Consider the following 17,048-nt stretch of genomic DNA (forward strand, 5'->3'; position numbering starts at 1 on the left):
TTCATCATGTGTGAATGATTAATTATTAACTCCCTTTCTCAAAAATGGGGAATGGGGTTGAAAATTCCAAGCTTCTAATCTTGGCTTGGTCTTTCTGGTGACCAGCCCCATCCAGGAGTTCACCCAGAGTGACCGTCTTAGAACAAAAGACACTCCTGTCACCCAGGAAATGCCCAGAGATCTAGGGGATCTGTGTCAGGACTGGGATCAAAGACCAAACAGTAGAACAAAAGATGTTCCTAGTTCTCTTATCACTTAGGTAATTGTAAGAGTTTTAGGAGCTTTGTTCAGGTCAAAGACAAAATCCTAAAACAAAAGATTCTCCTAGCCAAGCTATTTATGAGAGTTTCCAAAGTTCCATGTAAGAAACCAGGAGCAGAGACCAACATATTTATTTCTTCTTTCACAAGCTTACTTTTAAGGAACCCATAAAAGTCTAAATGTCACTGTTTTTCAGTTCTTTTAAACAGAGTAAACATTATCATGGTAGTAAAAACTGTAAATTAACAAGAATTTAATTGTAGGAAATCTGTCTGCAGCAATTACACCTTCCATTTAGAATGATTTTGCATATTGAATGCTCATCCTTATTTACCACTGAGGGCCATACATCTGTTAAGTCACAACAGCACCAATGCACTACTCCTGGCTCTTTTTGCCATTGGTTGAGCAATTGTCTGGTTCTTATCTAGAATCATCACTTAACTGGAGAGTTTTCATGGTGTTGAGAGAAATATCCACAAATGTTTAAGGTGTGGCATTCTTGCAGTTTTCTAAAATATTCAACATAGCAATAACATTTATGGTATAGACAAACAGCACTGGATGACTATAAGCTTTGAGAACGAATTTTTTTTCAGCATGTCCCTATATTAATAAACAAGGTGCACTATTGTGGTCCCTGGATGAGAAGTCAGACCTTCCAAGGTGAGAGGTCACAGTGTCATAGATGCAAGTGGCTCCAAAAGGGCATGAAGCTCAGAAGCAGTGAGCATGTAGAGCAAGTGGGTGGGAGTCCTGAGTGACCAGGAGGGTGCTTAACTTGGGAATTGCATTAGGAATATGCCTCATATTTAAGTTTCCCTCTTGCTTTATTATTTTTCTTAGCAATCGGCAACCTTATACTTAGGTTAAAGCAGAGAATGTGTCTTGAGTCAGAGAGAAAATTATCACCAAAGATAAATGGTAATATAAGAAACACAAAAACACCACATCCATGTGGCAAGCTGCTGGCACACTTCACCCAGCATCACAGTGTCCTTTCCCACCATCACCAGAAGTAAGTTCCTATATGCAGAATTGGTAACCACAGGTGAACGTGAATGATCAATTACTAAGGGAGGGAGCAGGAAGAAGCAATACTCCAACTTCACTGTCTTCCTTCTTGCCAAAGCAATAAGCCCACTGATGGGGTCCAGATAGATCAGTCTCTCAGGGAAGAGAACAAGGGAAAATGGTGAGGAGAGGATGTGAATAGAGTAAATTAGTCAAATGTATACGTTAGAACTTTTTAAGATTAGAACTAATTTCCAAACCACTACAAAAAAATAAATAAAGCAAACACTTGATCAACCCAACATTATGGTAGATGGCCTACAACGATGGTGAAAGAGCTATTCACAGCCTGTTCACATGGCACTGTACAATGACATGTTGCCATTCCTCCCACCAAGCAGTGGAGTTTTCTTCTCTACCCTCCAAATCCAGGCTAGCCTTGCGCCTTGCTTTCACCCACAGAATGATGAAATGATGTTATGGGTCTTGTGAGCTTAGTCCTCAAGATGTTGTGTAGCTTTCTCTATCATCATCTTGGAACATTATTGTAGGTGAAGAGGCCGAGGTTCTCGGAGCCTTGAAGATAAGAGACTATGTGAAGAAAGAGGTCCAGCTGAGAGTCAGCACCATGTGACCGAGCTAGACAAGTGACGGTGGTCCCGGCTGAGCCACTGCACTTGAGGGGTCCCAGGGGGGACCAGCAGGAGAAACCCCCAGCTGAGCTCAGCCCAAAGTATGGACCCACTGAATATTAAGCAAATAAAGTGGTAGTTGTTTTGAGTTTTCCAGTGGTTTCTTATACAGCAACACATAACTAATGGATAAAACGAAAGTACATTTGAATGGCAAGCAGCAAACAAATTCAGCATTGATATCAGAAATATCTAAAGTCATGAACCTTTATACATCTAATGATATAACTTCAAAACATATAAAGTAAGAACTGCTTTAAAGGAAATTTGATAAAAATAACTTAGAAGTAGATTAAACGTAAGTAAAAACATACATAAAAACATACATAATTAATAAACTTAATTGGAGTTATATTGTAAGAAAATCTGCACCAAACACATGGGGAAATGCATTAAATAGTTATATTTATCCTCATTTTTACATGTTATTTCTAACATAAACAGTGCAAAGAATAATAGAACAGCATGTCCCTGCCTGTGAGATTTTTTGAAGATTAACTTTTAAATGTATTTGTTTAGATGAATTGTTCCTAAGAAATAAAATGCCAGTAATATAGCAATTATTTCTTAACCTATCACCTCTCCCCCTCCTTGGAGACAATAATTACCCTTACTAAAATGGTGAATTTTCCCTTTGTTTTTATGTTTTTATCATGTATATATGTCTCCATAAATAATATATGGAAGTGTTTTATGTATTTTTAATATATATACTGTAGGGGAGGGGGAAAACTTTTTTTCATCTAGCCTCCTAGGTTCTATGCCTGGGGCCATGGAAATTAAACTGACAAAAAACAGATTAACAAGAGAAAGACAGTTTACTAGCACACAGGTAGAAACTCAGTGATGAGTGCCTCAAAGGGCATTTGGAACTTGGGGCCTACATGACATCTTAACAATAAATTTGTGGAGAAGTGACAGGACAAAGGAAAGGGTGTTTAGACTTTGGGAGTGACAAAGTCTGGGAAGTTCAACATGGGGGAAGCTAATGGAAAATTAGCTTTGTTTAGTAAGATTTGACATGCAAGTTCCTTTCTGGGCTGATAAGAGTCTGGAGTCACATTGGTGAATGAGAAAGAGTCCCAGTGATTAAGTGATTAAGAGTTGTTCAGCACTGGCTGCTGTGGCTTCGTGGATTGGGTGCTGGCCTGTGGATGTAATGGTCGCAGGGTTGATTCCAGTTGGGGCACAAACCTGGGTTTCAGGCTAGGTCCCTGTTTGGTGGTCTGCGAGAGGCTATCAACTGACGCTTCTCTAGCACACTGATGCTTCTCTCCCTCTCTTTCTCTCTCCCTTCCCCTCTCTCTGTAAACAAATAAATACAATCTTTTTAAAAAAGAGTTCTTCTCTTTATAGTGTGAAAAGCTTGCATAGTGAAAAATGATTACTAGACTTAGGTGATCACATTATAAGGTATGTAAATGTTCAGTCATTATATTGTTCACCTGAAACTAATATAATATTGTATACCAACTATGCTTAAAAAAATTGTTCTATGATGTATAACATGGTGACTATAGTTAACAATACTGTATTGTGTATTTGAAAGTTGCTAGTAGAATAGATCTTAAAAGTTTTCAACACAGAAAAAAAATTGTAACTATGTGGTGATGGATGTTATGCTCACTAAACTTATTGTGTTGACCATTTAGCAGCACATACATATATTGAATTCTTATATACCTGAAATTCTGTACACCTGAACTTTGTACACCTGAAATTAAAACAATGTTATATGTCAATTATATCTCAATAAAGCTGTAAAAATTTTTTAAAACATACCACCAGCAACAAAAGAGTCTTGTTCTCCTCTTCCTGGTACAAAAGAGAGAGACCTTTCTTTTTTTTTCTTAAGATTTTATGTATTTATTTTTAGACATGGGGAAGGGAGGGAGAAAAAGAAGGAGAGAAACATCAATGTGTGGTTGTCTCTCACGTGCTCACTACTGGGGACCCAGCCGACAACTCAGGCATGTGCCGTGCTAGAAATCAAACCAGTGACCCTTTGGTTCACAGGCTGGTGCTCAATCCACTGAGCCACACCAGCCAGGGTGAGACCTTTCTACACAACTGAAAATATGTGCCCTGCTTTTAGCCAGATAGGGTAAGGACAGAGAGCATCTTTTTTTTTCAGTGTCTACCGTTTCTTAATTTATCTAAATACGTACCTTTCTGTCTATCTGTGATATTTTTTAATACAAAATAAAGTAGCCTAGCTATATCCATTTTTTTTCAGCTTTATTAAGATATATTTGATATAATGTATCCATTTAAACACATAAGGTCAAGTTCGTTCACGTTAGTTGCTGTCAAGTCTTCAATTCAGTGATCTTTCTCTTACTGATGAATATCTAGGTTGCTTCTCATTTTTTGCCACTGTAATAATTTTGCAATGGACATTTTTGTATACACTTTTGTTTACATATGTAAATACATTTCCCAAAGAAGCAAGATTCTTCAGTCATAGGAAATCTACACTTTCAGCATTTCTTTTACAAGGAATTGCCAAATTGTGCTAAGAAAAAGCATCAATTTACATTCCACCAGCAGTGGTTGAGACTTCTGGGCTTCTCACATCTTGACCAACACTTTGTATAGTTACATATTTGTTTAAATCTATGTTGCTCTAATAGAAGAGGTATAGTATAGTTTAATTCAGGATCAGTTTCTAGGTTGACAGTGACTTTCCCTCAGTAGTCCATTATCGTATGCATCTAATATTGCCAATGAAAGATATGCTATCAGTGTAACTGCCATTCTTTTTAGGTGACTTATGTCTCTACCTTCAATATTTTTAATTTGTCTTTGATGTTATACAGTTTACTATAATGGGATTAGGTATTGACATTTCAATTGATTCTCTTCCAGAATTCTTAAGTATTCTTAAATTAGAGCCTTTATTAACTTTCTGGAAAATTCTCAATCATTACTTTTTATACTATTGTCTACTGACTTCTGTTTCAGCAGTTTGGTAAATTGGGTGTACCCCTCCAGGTACAGAACCGTTTTTATTTTTCTATTTTATTTATTTATTTATTTATTTTTGGAAAAGAGGGAAACAGAAGGAAAAAGAGAGGGAGAGAAACATCAATGTAAGAGAGAAACATCAGTTGGTTGCCTCTGCCCTCACTTGGGACTGAACCCACAAACCAGGTATGTGTCCTGACTGGAAATTGAACTAGTTATATTTTGGTTTGTGGGACGATGTCCAACCAACTGAGCCACACCAGTCAGGGCCAGAGCTATTTTTAAATGATGGATAAAAATAGGAAAAATATATTTTAAAAACATGTTTCTTGCCTTTTGAGAAAGTAAGGAAAAACAATGAAAGCCCATTAAACACTAGGATGTATAATTTCACAATCACTCAAACCGGTACTTAACTTGAGGGTATCTGCAGATAGCCCAGTATCTGAAGGCCAAGGATCAGACCAGAGGATGCCCACAAAAGCCAGGACCTCCCCCCAAAGATGACATCATAAGTGGTGAAGGAGAAAAGATATTCCTTGAGAAAGAATGTTTGCTTGTTTTGTTGTTGGTTCTGGATAGAGTGACAAGGGAACGTTAAAGTCTCTTGTGCATTTGTAGCCACAAGTATTCACTCACCAGCTTGGGGAACCAGATTCACACTATTTGCAGAGCAAAAAAGCCCTAGCTGGAATCTTCTCTAGAGGAACACACTTTAAGCACTGACCTCAGGGAATGTTAAAATGGAAAGTTCCAAGCACACAGCTCTTCTAACATCATAAATTTAGCCCACTGAGATCCATTTCAGATTTCTATTCCCCCAAACTATAGGATAATAAATTTATATTGTGTAAAGCCACCAATTTTTTAAATCCCCCAAATTTGCATGCCAAGCTCTCTCTACGGGACCACTCACTTGATCTAATAAAAAGGAGAAGGAGACAGTGACATGCCACAGTGTTTCGTCAAACTGACTGCAATTTGTAACAGCATCAATTGGAAACTAATTGTCTGGCAAAAATGCTTACATTTTTCCCATGGATTTAGTAGATTTGCAGAAAGTAGCTTCCCCAACCACTTCCATCTGGGTAAGTGGCACATTCCTTTGCCTTTTCACCAGGCAAATAGGCAGAGTTCTATTATTGTTTCCACGCGTGGCAGGCTTTTGAGGTCAGGCTTTATGCACACAGCTCAATTCTAGCTTTCAAACCTGTGCAGACTCAAGATCATGACTCCCGGGTTTTGAAAACCTTGGCAGACCGCCCCTCAGGCCTCTCTACTGTAAGCTATGGGAGACCTGGCAAACTCGGCACCAGTCTCACTAAGTCATCTTATTCTTTATTTCTGGCTTGTAGAGATTTCTTTTTCATTTTCACTGAGCTATTCACTATGCAGATTTTTGTTACATTTTGCCCTTTATTTCCCAATAACCATTAGGTTCAAAACCACATTCAAAATAAAATTACAAACTACTTAGAAAAGAGCAAAAATAAGAAAACATTAAATGTGTGAGAGACAAGCAGAGTGGTAATCAAAAAAATATGTAGGTTTAAAAGGATAATTAAGGAAAAAGGAACATTAAAAATAGATAAATAAAACATTTAATCATTCAACTCAAGAACCTATAAAAACAATAAAATAACCCAAGAAATAAGTTAATAAATTTAAAAACTGAAGAAAATGAAGATATAAATAAGCCAGAAGAACTAATTTAATTGATTAATTTTTTTTCCTTGAAAGGAAGAATAAAACAGCTAGAATTTTATCAAATAGGATTAAGAAAAAAACAAAGAAAATGCAACTTGAAAGTGTACATAATTAAGTATAAAATACATTAATTTACAGAATATTAGGTAGAAATTTATATCAATAAAATATAAAACCCAAGTTGTTAATTTTTTAGAAGCATGTATATTATCAAAATTGAATCCAGAAGATAGAAGACTGAATGGATAAATAACCACCCCCCAAAACCTGTGGTATTATGAGGTTTTTGAAAAAATTTTTATTTACTTTTAGAGACAAGGGAAGGGAGGGAGACAGAGAGGGAGAAAAACATCAGTCAGTTGTCACTTGCAAGTCCCCAACCGGGACCTGGCTCTACAACCCAGGCAAGTGCCCTGACTGGGAAGTGAACCAGTGATCTTGTGGTCTGAGGCCAGTGCTCAACACACTAACCTACACCCGCCAGAGCACTAAGGGGTTTTATGAGTGGGTTCTGCTATATCTTTAATGAACAGATAAACCATATTTTATATAAATATGATAGGAAAAAAACATGTAAAGCTCTTCAACTGATCCATTACCAAAACCATGTAAGATTTATTGATAAGAATGTCACTATAAATCAATCTCACTTATGAACAGATACAATAAAATATTAGTAACCAAATCAGTAGATTATTACATGCATAGCAGATATATATGCGTATGTATACACACACACACACACACACACACACACACACATATATGTTCTTAGATGAGAAGTTTCAATGCTACAAACTTGTAATGTTCCAATTTAGTCTGTAAGACAAAAAGAGAAAATGCTTAAGTATAACCCAAACAACTTTTTTTTTTGAGAGAGAGGAAAAAGGAGGGAGAAAGGGGAGGAGAGAAACTTTCATGTGAGAGAGAAACATCTATTGGCTGGGTTGGTGGCCTTTCATAGGAACCCCAACCAAGGGCTGAATCCCACAACCCAGGCAGGTATCCTGACTGGGAATCAAACCGGTGACCTTCTGCTTTGAGGGACGATGCCCAACAGAGTTGTACCAGCGAGGGCTGACCAAAAAACTTTTTAAAAATTGAGTCATGATGGAAAATTTAACCAACCAGATAACAAAATATAAAAATACAGTAATTTTAAAATGAGGTAGTAAGAGGAACAGAGATAATAGGTTACTAAAATTGCAGTTAAAATTTTTCCCTTTTAAATAAAAATTTAAATTTTAGTATGCATGCCCTTTTATAAGGTAGGACCCCCCAAATACCAGAATTCATTTACACAAAATTGTGTATTTATTCTTACATGTTTTAACTTCAGTCACCTTCAAAGTACTCTTCATTTGATGCAATACACCTATTAAGAAGTTTTTTCCACTGCTCAAAACAGTTTTTGAACTCATCAAGTTTGATGCCTTTTAGTGCTCCTGCCATTTGTTGTTTTACCTCTTCCATATTGGCAAAATGATTCTCTTGGAGGACTTTTTCATCCAAAGAAACAAAAAAAAAATTTGCTTGTGGGGAGCTTGGGTAAATAGGGAGGGTGGGCATGGGGGTCATGCTGTTTTGGGTCAAAAACTGCTGAACACTCAGTGCAGGGTGAGCAGGTGTGCTCATAAATCACCCATCATAAAATGGTCAAACATATTGAAAGAGTCTCCAAAAAAAATTCACTGAAGCCGAATTCAGCCTGTCACAACAATGCCAGCTGGTACACTGATACAGATGAGTTCCTTGAACACTCACCTAGCAGGGGAAACCTGTACAACAAGGAGCCCGCCCTCCAGAAGATAATTCTGGATTTTGTGTGTGTCCCCCCATATATACCAGTCTGTAGAAATTAGTCTATTAAATATATGGTGCTCGAACATTACCTTTTGCCATGAACAAAAAACAAACCTTGGAGGAACTGAAAAGCTAGACATTAAAAAAAAAAGAAGCATAGTATTATTCAAAGGATATATAAAATATATTTTTAATCTTAGAGAAGGGAGATAGACAAATTTAACTATCCAAAAATGTAATATGTCTTTAAAATAAATGACCCTTTAACAATGGTGAAAAGAGCAATAATCGACTGAGATAGTGTACTCACTATCTCAGTACACACACATACTATACAAAGGATTAATACCCAGAAGAAAGCATCACTACAGGTTGATAAGAAAACAGAAAGACTATATACAGGCAGTTCACAAATTAATAAATACAGTAGGTATAATGCATGCTGTGCCATGCTCCAGCTCTGAAGGATTAACCCCCAGCTGCTGAGAGGGTTGCTGGCTGACTGCCCTCAGCTGTCAGCCCTCTCTGGGAATAGCCTGCAGTGGAAAAAGAGTTGCCTCATTCAAGGGGCATGCACATCCCTAGGGCAGCTCTCATCCAATGACTGGGGGAAGCAAGGGTATAAGGGCCTGGCCACTATGCCCTAACTCAAGACAGTACTAAAGAGCCATCCTAGCTCAGAGATCACCAAGAGGTCAGCTGTACCCTCAGTTGGGGAGCCCAACTTTTCCCTTTGCCCAATCCTCCTTCCTTTCCAGCCCCAACCAGTGTTAATTAAAAGAGCACTTCTTAGTAATTTTTTGCACCCTACTGTCCATCTGAACACCTACAAGAGTCAGTGAATGTGAAAAAGGTGCCTTTATTCACAAAAACAGATAGCCAGCCAGATTTAAACCTCAGGAAATAGTTTGTCAACCACTATTATGCCATGGAATCTTAAAGCAGTTAAAAAGTGATGCTCCATAGATAAGTGGTGGAATAATATTTTGCAACATAACCCTGTTTTGGTGTTGGGGTTCTTGGGTTCCCCAAGATAAAATCGAGAGAAAACCCCAAAGAAATGTCCAGACAGATTTTATTAAGCTTATACTTGAGCACCAGGGAGGCAGCGCAGAGGAAAGGGAGGTCCTCTGAACTGACTCTGGGGGCTGGTTCTACTTGGCTGCTTTTATAAACTGGGGACAAAGTGGCTTGTGGGAAATGATGGCCTTGTGAAGGGTTTGAGGAGTGAAATTTTCCATGCCAGGATGGGGTTATTTCCTCCTTCTGTCAGGTTGCTTGGCAACAGTTTTCAAGTGCCTGGGCTGTGGAGGGTAAGATGGCAGTGAGTCTCATTATCAGCACCCCAGGAAGGTCAGGCAGTGCATGCGGAACAGTAGTTTTGACATCTCCCAGGAAGTAAGCGGTTAGGAGGGAGATAAGACTTTTTTCATAGGGAATGGAGAAGTGGCTGCATTCTTGTGGTTGGCTTATCAGTATTTTTTCTGGCCACTTGGTATCCTGGCAAGGGGTGTTGAGGCGGCACCAGCTCTGTGGTTTTTCTTAGCTGCTGTCCTGGAGCCCAGGTCTCTAACCTGTCTCAACCCCACAGCTTTTCAATCTCAGTAATTCTCTTCCACCATTCTGCACTGGAGCCTTTGTACTTCCAGGTATTCTGCCTAGAATACCCTTCCCGCAGATACCTCTCTGGCTGGCTCGCTTTCTCCATCAGGCTGATAGTTAAATGTCTCCTCAGTAAGGTTTTCCTTGGTCATAACCATCTAAAATTGCAAGTTCTCTTAGACTCTACCTTTTTTCCTTCTCTGCTTTATGTTGCTCCTTAGTTTTTTTCCACATCTAACACAACTTATATTTTTCTACTTTGAAACCTCCATGAGGACAGATATTTTAATGTTTTATTCACTATTCCAGTGCTTTAAACAGGTTCTGGCACATAGTAGTTGTTCAATAAATATTTGTTAAATAAATGAATAATAATGGTAACATTTTTGAGTACTTGTTTATGTGCACTGCAACTGCTATTGGGCATTATGGGAAGTGCCACAATGCTTTGTGTATATTAATCATATTAATCTTCAAAACCACCATTTACAGTAGATACTACTATTATCTCTATTTAATATCTATCTGGGCAATGACAATGCTGATGCCGATTGCCCCAGAGAAGGGCCAATGACAGAAAACATAAAGCTAAAATCATTGGCTTTTGCTTCCAAAATAGGTTCTTGAAATCTATATTGAAGATAACAGTTGTGAAAGCCAAGGTGTTTGCTTTTAAGAACTGAACTTAAAAAAATAAAAATAAAAAAACGGTCTTAGTGTGGCTGGGAGATTTTCTCAGAGTAAGAGAGCTACAGAATAGGCCTCTGGTATGGGTCGGGAGGTGTCCCAGATCAGAACAATCAAGGCTTCAATGATCGGGTTTGCCCCCAAAAGCCTTGTGGGGAAGGACCAGGTGGGACCAGGGTGTAGTATTGACTGACTGAGGGTCCAGATGGAAGGGCCAGGGTAGTCCAAAGCCTCTGGGGATCCTCTTAGGGAGGCAGAGGTAGCTGAGGAGGGAATAGCAGGCTTGAAGGAAATAGGAGTAGGGCTGAGAAGTTTCTAGAGCATGGGGCCCAACTATGGTAGAAGAGCCTGTGGAGTAATGGAGGTCATCTGAGCGGAAATCAGGAGATGAGGATGCCCAGAATCCCTCAATAGTCTCTTCCCCAAGCCACAACGTGTAAGCCTCCTGCCCCCATCCCTGGTTACTCTGTGAGAGAGGGGGATTGACTTTCACTGAGTACTTACCTATCAGAGACTGAGAAAAATGCAGGAAAACTCAGAATCGACCGTGTTTATCTAGACAGGACTCAATCAAGTTCTCTATTATTCATCTAAGAGCTAAATGAAGTGCAGGATGATTAAGAAAATGAAAAATTTGTATACATGAGGCTTGTGATAGTGAGATGAATCCCTGTTACTATAGTATGGAAAGATATCCAATGCAAAGTAGAAGAAAGCAAGTCATAAAACAATGAGTACAGTATATTCCATTTATACAAATGAGAATAGAGAGGAAGTGGGAAGGGGGACTTTCCCTTTTCAGTTTATGCCCTTTTCTTACTATTTGAACTTTTTACAGGAATGTATTTACCATGTTTTTCAGACTATAAGATGCACCCCCCCCAAATTTGGGAGGAGAAGGGGGTGTGTCTTATAATCCAAATGTAGCTTACCTGGCTTGCTGTGGGGAGGAGCAGCAGCAGAGCAGGGTCACAGGTTATTAAATATTTTACCACATTTTTGCTTCAAAAATTTTTCCCTATTTTCCTCCTCTAAAACCTAGGTGCATCTTATGGTCCGGTGCATCTTATAGTCCTAAAAATGTGGTAATGGTTTTTCATGTACATATAAAAATGACATGAAAAGATGCTGTGATTATGCTGCATAAACTTTTTTTTTAACTCAAGCACCATCATTTCAGGACCACCTTCTTGCCTCTGAGCACCCATTCCTCCTCCCCTCCCACAGGCTGATTGGGTGGCCGTCCTCCATGCACCCCTACAATCTTACTGTAGCATGCATACTATGTAACATTGAACATGACTGGTTCAGGGGTTTATCTGCTCCATTTAACTGACTTCCTCAAGGGTAAGGAATGTATCTTATTCATCTTGGTGTCCAGAATCTTCTCAAAATATGTGGTAAATGAATAGGGAAAAATAACAATACACCTATTTCTGATTTAAGAGTTATCCTTAAGCTCTATTTTATCATTTTAAAATTACACTACTATGACCTATTTCAAATTTGAATATGAAAGCTAAAACATAAAAAGCCCAAAGTAATAGAGGATAAAGCAGGATTCTTTGTTGAAAGTTAGTTTTCTGCCAGCTCTCTAAGGAAGAACCAGTTCATATTTAAGATGCAAGCACAAACAAAGGGCCTTATATTGTGGATGATCAACAGTCTCCTATCTTTACAATTCAGTTCCACAATTTCACGTAACACTGATTTTATGTATAGCTTCCTTTTAGTGCAACATTCGAATGTTAGCTGGCACTAAAAATAAATAAGGGAATTAAAAGGTACTCTTTTGAGTCTGAGTAACCCACAAAGTCCAACTCCACCCCTTTCAAGTTTAAAAGACTTCAGAAAGCGACTAAGGCATGTCTGTGAGTGACAGAATGGACGTCAGATTATTATGAGAGGAAGCAGCATCCAAACCCAAACCTGTGAGAACACTCGGGCATAGAACTTTGAGATCTTTGTACACATGACATGGAAAGTTCAGTGGATTTGCAGACTTCTGCATAACTCTCTGTGGTAAAATCAGGATGCTAAAAGACAGGTGCCTCCACCCAGGTTTGTGAGAAAGGGAGCGAGGAACAAAGACATGCCTGAGACTGCATGCCTTCTGCCTGGTTGCTCTGGGGCTGCTTCTGCATGCACACGCTGCCAAAACCCCATTTCAGGAACTGAGAGCAGTGTGGAGGAAGTGGAAACAGCCTGGGTAGGAATGGGAATTTCTCTGTGATCCCTTGTTCCTCTTCCTTTTCAATTCTTCCCCCTGGGCTGATGGACTGGACCTGTATGGGGTTAAACAATTCAGACACTGGTTATTACCAAGATACAAAGCCTCTGTCCTCTATTAACTCTCAGGGTTACTGTTTTATATCTTCCATTTGGTTCTTCTGTAGGGCAATGGAGACCATTGGAACCATCCCATCTCTGACTCTTGGACACAGCAGCAGGAAGACTGCTGTGATCACTATCCTTACGCTGACCTCAAGCTATATTTCTTTGGCTGTGTTTCAAACATACACATCAATTCTTTCTCTAGGTTTTCTTTAGTGTAGCATCAATGTAACATATACTATATTTTAGAATTAAAACACCTCCATTAAAGCAGACTTTGGAGAACATTTCTCTTTAGATGTCTTTTTATCAAGAGCAACAGGTGCTTAAATCAGGGTGCCGCTTAAGTACAGCAATGTTAAAAAGGACAAATGAAACAGTGATTGAGATCGTCCACTCTTCACCCCTTTGTGCAATAAGGCCAAGTTAGTTCTTTCTCCACCCCAATCCACATTAAAACATTACTGCTCCTTATAGATGAATTATTCCTTTAAAAAAACTTTATTGTTAAGGCTGTAGTTTAAGCCACCATAATCTCTTACTTGAATTCTTGTAAATATTGCCCTGTCTCCATTCTTTGATTGTGCTGTTCCTTTGATCTATTTTGCACACAGGAGCCACTGAGATCATTTTATAATCAATTCTTCAGCTCCCAAGTCTCCCACTGCATTTAGAATAAAATTCAAATCCTTTCAGGGCCTCAAGGACCTGACTCTGACTGTCCTGCCAATGCTGGCTTCCTTTAGGTTCTAGAACAGAAGTTCTCATGCTGGATGTCCCCTCACTCCAGGCCACTGTTTGCTCCATTCTTTTCATGACTCACTGCTTCTCATCTTGTGGGCTTATGTGTTTCTTCCTTAGAGAGGTTTCCTCTGACACTCTATTTTCTATTTCTACACCAGGTTTAATTACCTTCAGATCCTGCATCACAGTGTGTAATTATAGAAACATCTGTTTACTTGCTTCTACTCTGTATTTCCTCAGACTGTAAGCTATCTGAGGGATGAGATTCTTCCTAGAAATCCAGTATCTTGCATGTTATTTGGGACATAGTAGGTATAATCAATAAAGAGTGGTATAAAAGCATTTTTCTAAGTGTCAGTGAAAAAAACCAAAAATCTGAGGAAAATGCCCACCCCCTTAACACTAGTCAGACTTAACTTGTGCAGCGGCCATAAAGGATTGGGGCAAACTCACAGGCACCTCGCTGGGTTTCCTCTTTTCCCAGTAGGATCCTCCGCAACCTCCACATAGCTGAGATCCATGCTTCCAGCTTAGGACATCTTGGATTTTTTCTTTAGCTAGGACAAAAGGGTCAGGCTAAAATCTTCTGGTTCATCTGGTCTTCCCATTCAGCTTTGGCTTCTGAAGGTCACAGCGATTTGTATGAACATTATTGATCAGCAAAGAATAAAACTTCCCAGAGCATGTGAAAGACTCCCTTCAGTACCAGCCATTTGAGTTTTGGAGGCTCCACCCCCTCATCCTGTCAAACGTATTAAAAGGAATTCATGGCCTGCATTTAATACAATACTCCTGCTGTAAATTAGAAAATATTTTTATGATTTTGCTCTTTGAATTTTTGGCTACTACTAACATTAAATTTTTGATTTATCTATTTGATTTGCTATTATCTTTTTATTAATCATTATGAATACTTGCAAAATAAGAAAAGCTAACTTACAAATTGCTTGTAAATGTAATAGCATTTTTTATATTAAATTTAAATTAAGTAAACCTGACAGTGTTATGTTATCTTTTATGGACACTTAATAAAATGTTTATTAATATTAATTTTGCAGTTTTCTTTTGCAGTCAGTTTTTGTTTCTCTGATCTCAGATTTTTTCTTAAAAAAAAAAAAACTGGAAAAGTCATAGGCCCTAAGCATTGGGAATATGTATGTCTACTCAATAAAATAGCACTACTCCTATTTTCTTTTTTCTTTTAATCCTCACTTGAAAATATGTTTATTGACCTTAGGGAGGAAGGAGAAGAGCAACACTGATGTGAAAGAGAAACACAGATCAGTTGCTTCCCATATGCACCCAATCTGGGGATCAAACCCACAGCCTTTTGGTATATGGGATGATGCTCCAACCAACTGAGCCACCTGGCCAGGGCTACTCCTATTTTCTTTATATGTGTAGTCTTCCTTTTACTTAAGGACTCTGTGAACTTGAGGAGCTGACAACTTAGTTCAACAGTAACTCTAATGAATAGCAATTTAAAAGGCTGTTCTTTTTATAGGAACCATGGTACTGTGTTGAGAGCCATTACTGTGTCATTTAATCAGGGAAAATGGTTAAATTTAAAAAATTATTATAAACATAACAATAATACAGGAATATATATTAAAAATCATCCATAATCCAAACTGCATCCCTGATATATCACTATTAACAATATGATGTAATTTCCTTTAGTCTTTTACATGTTTATATACACATATACTTTATATAAAACTATACCTGTATAAAATTTTATATCTACTTTTTCATTTACATTAACCTCATGATTATGTTGCCATTATGGTTTTGTGAAAATACCATTTTTATTGATCATAGTACAGTCTGCCATATGAATCTACTATTATTCATTTCAGTGCTCTCCCAATGTTAGAAATATCCACTTCTATTATGAAGGTATATATAATAGAGATATAATGACATTGGAGATTGACTTCTGTCCCCCACACAGCTTCCTGTCTTCCAAGGGGGCTGCTAAAGCCCTTACTCTCTGTTTGGGGAAGGGGCAGAACTGAGGCAGGCTGGGACATGGTCACTCTATGTGTGAGCTTCTTTATACCCAGTCTTCTCCTAGTCTGATCTCCCCAAGTCAGGGCAACAAAATAGCTGCCAACTAAGTGGTAGATCCTTGGAATTGCTGCCACTGTCCTGGAGGTCCCAGCCATGTGCAGAAGCCAGAACAATCATCAATATTTCAGTTGAGTGGGCAACCCCTACCAGCTGGTGCCAAACCACAGCCGGTCCAGAAGGGATTTGGGCAGCACAGACCCTCAGAACTCAGATGACAAGCTGTGCTCCATCATGTCTACAAATTCCCCCTCTCCCAAAACTAACTCACATGTCACGTTTGAATTCTTGGATCCCATTTATTACATTTTGGCTGGGTTTGACTATATATGCACTTTAATAACGGTCTTCCAAAATAATTGCATTTCAAGGCAAGGTTCTGGAAACACTACAAACAATTGAATGTCTTACATCTTGCTCTGATCTCCTCACAGAGCAATGAAAAGCATAGAAGCTTCCAAAGAGTACTACGGAAATTACTGAATTCCTCTTCTGAAGGAAGAATTCTAATAGGAATTATTCAATTGAAGAAATATTTTTTTATAAAAATGGTAATAAAAAAAAGCAGAGCATCCACCCTATTTTAACCTCCATTTCTGGTACTGCATACATTAGTCAACATAATACTTTCGCCATAATCTTCTAGGATAGTAAATAAAGTTGGTTAAAGTAAAAGAAAGTTTTTTAAAAAGTGACCACAGACAGAAACAAATCAGTATTGGGAGGCTTTCAATCTTGCCAACATTTCCTTCCTTCTTCCTAGTGAACTTGGCTGCTGGAGCAATTCTTGCAGCTCTGGCACCTGGATAAACAGCCCAACAGGCCAGATGAAAAGGATTGGGAGCAGCATTCTCATTGACTGGCATGACCGCTTGCCCATCCTGAAATGGAACTTCCTTGCTTCTCTTCCTCTAGCCATGCCTCTCATCAAGACCCTTGTTGAATGCTGGTAGTTTGGGTGCTTCAACCCTTGACAACATAAGCAGCCTGAATTAGGCACTGAACTAAGGACATATGCCTTGTGTTATTATCACACACACACGCACACACACAATCAGCGATCAAACTGCTAGTTTGCTAAATCCACGTAGTATTTACCCCTCAAGTTTAAATATAAGTCTAACCTAACCTAATTTCCCAATACAGTTTTTTAAAAGGTTTTTTATC

The sequence above is a fragment of the Phyllostomus hastatus genome, unplaced genomic scaffold (genome assembly GCF_019186645.2).
Source record: "Phyllostomus hastatus isolate PE091 unplaced genomic scaffold, TTU_PhHast_1.1 phas_scaffold_1674, whole genome shotgun sequence".
In the NCBI taxonomy this organism is placed as follows: domain Eukaryota; kingdom Metazoa; phylum Chordata; class Mammalia; order Chiroptera; family Phyllostomidae; genus Phyllostomus; species Phyllostomus hastatus.